The sequence below is a fragment of the Anolis carolinensis genome, chromosome 6 (genome assembly GCF_035594765.1).
Source record: "Anolis carolinensis isolate JA03-04 chromosome 6, rAnoCar3.1.pri, whole genome shotgun sequence".
NCBI classification, from domain to species: Eukaryota; Metazoa; Chordata; class Lepidosauria; order Squamata; family Dactyloidae; genus Anolis; species Anolis carolinensis.
The window spans coordinates 63,418,851-63,423,870 of NC_085846.1; the positions used below are offsets into that span (position 1 = coordinate 63,418,851).

At 39.2% G+C, this 5,020-nt stretch overlaps 1 pseudogene; it reads right to left on the reverse strand.

Annotated features, from left to right (window-relative positions):
* Positions 1–3,759: 3,759 nt before the first annotated feature.
* Positions 3,760–4,242, reverse strand: LOC100561793 (small ribosomal subunit protein eS10-like; annotated as a pseudogene).
* Between the last annotated feature and the right edge of the window lie 778 nt (positions 4,243–5,020).

Sequence of the window (5,020 nt, forward strand, 5' to 3'; positions counted from 1 at the left end):
AGACGGAATTTTTTCAGATGCCTGTTGTTGATGATTCTACCCAAGAGTCCATTAAGGAAGACCTTGAGCAGACCTTTCCCACTGCCTCCCCTCCTTTTGCTAGGAAACAGTCCTATGCTGCGAGTCGGGGTGAAAAAGAGCAGTTTCGGAGAAGCTTGAAATTAGCAGCTAAACAAGACGTTAATTAGCTATGTTCCCCTGGGAAATTCTAGGGAGGAACGCATCTGGAGGGAGATGTGTTTCGCTTCCCTTTCCCTTGGGAAAGGAAGCTCAGGACACCTGCTTTGCAGGGAAATGAGACTGAGTTAAAAGTGCCCGACACGGAGGGTTCCGTGCGGAGTCAACAGATCAGCTTCAGGAGTGGTTTCGTGTTTCCAGCCTAGTGTGGACTTCGCAAAGTCTGCAACTCCAGTTTCCTTGCCTCGCCTTGCCTTGCCTAGCCAAGTATTCAAGAACTACCTTGCCTTGCTTCCAGCCTTGGACCTTGTTCCTAGTATCAAGCCTTGTTTCCAGTTCTTGCCGTGGACTTACTTTGAACCTTGAAAAGATCTTTGGACGTTTCCCCACTCTATTGCTTGTAAATAGAGTGTGTTTCGGTTTGGAATTATAACTTTGGACTCTAATATAAAATATTGGACAATATAATTTGGGACTACATTTGACCTTCCCAGAAAGGTCTTTTACTGGACTACATTTCTTACTTGTTTTTATTATTCTTATATATTTCCTTAATAAAGATATTAGATAGTTTTTGGCCTCCGTGTGTCGGTTCTTAGTGCTCCGTTGCCTTGGGCGTGACAGCTGGCCAAACAAGGATTTCCCTACTAAGGAAGTAGCCAGGCTTCACAGCGGCACTTTGATTGAGGGTGCTACTCCAGCTACTCCAGAAAAAGGCCAGGCTTTGAGGCTGCAAGGCTATAGTATTCACTGTTATTCCACCTGGCCAACAAATGATTCCCAAAAGCCACAGCAACGCGTGGCCGGGCAAAGCTAGTTAAATATGGGTTAGAAACACTAGTACTCCAAAAGACTTTTGAAAAATGACTGCAATGACTATTAATAGAGTGCTGTTCTATTGATTTTTCTCTTTTGCCCTTTCAATAGGTCCGTTTTAAATGGTATGAATCCTAGAGGTAATCTAAGCTTGTTTTAATGGCAACTTCTTCCATGTTTTTGCTTAAGCTTTAGAATGTGTTTTTAATATGATATTTTTAGTTTGTTTTTGTTTTTTCTAGTTTTTGTCAACCACCAGGAGATCCAGCTTTGGGGAAAGACTTCAGACTAAATGAATCAATATTGTAGCAGTAGTAGCAATTTTCATGGTAATGATCTGTCATGGTGCAGGTATATTTTTGGCTGCCATGTGTTGGCGAAGGAAACGAATGTGGAGGAAGGAATATGACTGCTCTATATATATACACAGTAGTCTTCATTTGAAGTAGGCTCTCATGGAAATCCTTCAAGGAGCAAAACAAAGGAAAGCTATGATAAACCCTTCATATTGAACCCAACAAGGAATTTAACCTTTCATTGATAAGGAAACCAAACTCTTCAGTTTGGAAACTATGCTGAATTCAGTGGATCTATGCAGGGCACAGAAGAGATGTGTGCTGCTGCACAGCAGGGGCTTGATCTGGCTGGTTCCTGTGATCTCTTCCAGCTCTATAATTCTAGGTTATAATGCCATTGAGAAGATTGGGAATAGTTGTTCCACTCTGTATAATCTGAGCATATGGAGACAGGATTGTGGGCATGTTGAGAGTCACCACATGTGTACTAGATCTTCACCCATCCAGGATCATTAAAAAGTCCTGGGGGTGGGAGTGGAGAACTGGCCAGAAGAGTGTGCAGTGCCTATTACAGCAAGATATAATTACAATATACTTAAAAGAGGCAGTTGTAAGGCAATTGTTAAAAAAACTCATCGAATTCTACTGAACTGGATAATTATTTGCCATTTCCAGTATTTCATTTTCAGGCAGGCTACTGGACCATGTTCAAGGGATCTCTGCCTAAAATGGATTCTCTAGATTTATTTTAATTTAGCATCAGATCTGGTTATGAGACAAAAGCGTCTTTGGTGACCTTGTTACAGACCTTCTCTGGGAACTGGATAATCAGAGTATGATCCTGTTGATGCCACTTAACCTCACCAAGACTTTTGATACCTTCCCATTAATCACTATATCTTTTTGGGTTGCATCATTGAGAAGTGGAGTCATCATTTTGACTCTGTTTCTTCCTGCTGGGGCATGCCAAGAAGATGGTACTAGAAGACCTCTGTTTTATCCTTTGGCTGTTGAGGTTCCACATGATTCAATTGTGTCCCCTACACTACTTAACATATGGAAGAAGCTAATAAGGCAACTGTCTGGAGTTTTAGGGTCTAGTGACAGCTGATGACGTCAAGATCCTTTCCCTCTAATTCTAAAGAACACATCTCAGCTCCAAATAACGGCCTTTCAACAACAGTTGACTGGAGGAGGGCAAGCAAATCGAAGCTGGATCCAAACAAGACAAAGATGCAACCAGTCCATTGAAAGGTTGATCAAAGAATTTATCCCATGCAAGGCAGTAGCCCCATCCAGAAGACAAAGGTTTGTAGCTTGAGTATAATCTTTAGATTCTTCCCTGCCCCTAGAAGCTGGTTTCTACACTGGATACATTTACACATTCCTAGAAAAGCCCCATTTATATACAGTGATGCATTCCTTATTGCATCTTCTTTGGATTAGTTTTTTGAGCTCAATTTGAAGAGCATTCAGAAACTTCTGCTGGGCCAGAAAGTTACAGTCCATGGCTGGCAACAAGGGATCCTTACAATTGCTGCACTGGTTTTTGCTATGTCTCTAGGCATAAATCAAAGTGCTAGTTATAACCCATAAAGCCCTATGTGGTTGGAGACCAGGTTCCCCCATATTCTCCCACATAAGCCTGTCTGGTCTCCAAGACCTTCAATTGAATGTTTGTCTATATCTGTTGTAAACCACCCTTAGTCTCTCAGGGAGATAAGGCAGGATATAAATAAAGTTGTTGTTGTTATTATTATTATTATTATTATTATTATTATTATTATTATTATTATTATTATTATAGTCAAATGAGACCCTTCTCTCTATGCTGCCTTCAAAGGCACTGTGTGGAATTCCAATGAGGAATCTGGAAGAGGACCTTCTTGGCGGTTGTTTCTAAAATATTAAACTTTCCCCAACACTAGCCACTTTCCATCAACAGAAAAAAATCTTATTTATTTCAACAGGCCTTTGGTGACTGGCTGTCTATAAGAGGAAAGCTTTGACTGTTCTTATTTCTTGCTTATAATAGATAACTTGATTTAAATTCTATTGATTATTCAATTATATTTTGACTTTTTGTATGATTTTTTTTAACGATATGAGCTTTTATTTATACGAGTTTTCATTTTTGTAAGCTTGCTTAATTCCCAATGCTGGAGAAAATAATAAGTATGTCTAATGGGCTGAAAGACCACTTCAGAACAAAGAATGCTTTGCTATTAACAACAGTGCCCCTCCACAAAAGGAATTGCACAGAAGTAAGAAATATGAAGAAGTAACAAAAGTCTGGTGTTGGTGATGTACCATAAAAAAGGATGAGAAAAATATAATCCTATTACTAAAATGTGTAAAAAGAAAATCTTACAAAAATGCATTTGTACTTACAAAAACAGATGAAAAACCATATGCTTTTCTTTTTTTCACTTTTTTATTAGACACAAGATGCAACCAAACAGCAAGTATTCTACTGAGGTGGCTGTCCACATTCACACCCAAATCCACCTCTAAACTGAAATTCAGTAGCTGCCCAGCACCAGCTTCTGCCTTCTTGTCAGCACCAGATGGAGCAGCACTGCATCTGTAGGTGTCCCTGTCAGCTTCTCCCTGTGTGAGACGAGCAGGATGCTCACCCTCCAAGGTCTGCCAGTCTCAGGACAGCTACGGACCAAGGTGGCAGGTACAATTTCTGGTGGCAAATGGAGATAATCCCACATGTATTGGATGCCCTCGTTGGTCAAATACCAGTAGAAATGCCTCCAAGCAAACTGCTCCTTCTCATAGCCATGAGATTTCAGAGACTGCATTGCTTTCATGATGTGGAGGTTGGGAACATTTTTTTCTGCCAGTTCAGGGTGCTTAGCCATGTGAACATCCTTTTTGGCTACCATCACTCCCTCCTTAAAAAAGAGTTCGTAGATGGCAATGCAGTTTTTTTAGGTATCAACATCATCGTGGCAGAAGCAGGTTTGAACGCTTTTCTTTAGCTTTTGATGAGGAATCATATGTAGGTCTTCTTACAAAAAACAAAGAGTTAGAAGACTGACATCAGGGAAAAAGCAAATGCATTGTCTTGACAAAATGTTATTTTCCTTGTGTTACTGATGTTGAAAGTTCCTTCTGTTTTTGTTATTTCTTTGTTGTTTTGTTACTAATAAACTATCAAAAGTAAAGAGGTTCTTTTTAATTCAAGTGTTTTCCAACATATCAAAACTGTGTAGCTCCATTTCTAAAAGGAGATTTGAGTATATTAATCCAATTGGTATACAGTGTGAGGGAGACAAAGCCGTTTGCTTATGTACTTAAGTTTAGGGTCTGTTTTTAATGTGTATGTTTATATTGTAAGCCGCCCTGAGTCCCCTGATGGGTGAGAAGGGCGGGGTAGAAGTGATGTAATAAATAAATAAATAATAAATATATTTGGTTACAAGTTGGCCACCCCCACTTTTTCTCTCTGTTCTTGTGTATTTATATTTTTACTTGGACTAGATGTATACTGTACACGGTGTTTATATTGTGTGTTTTGATAAGGCCAATTTGCTGATCAATAAAAATCATTTTGTGTAGCTCCATTTATGACCAAATGATAATAATAAATACTTTAAATAGTAAATTGAATTTGAAATAATAATAATCTGAATAAAAATATGTTTAATCTACAAATTAATTATATGCCAAACCAAATTGGAGGTAATACAGCCCCTGGTGGCACAGCATGCTAAAGCGCT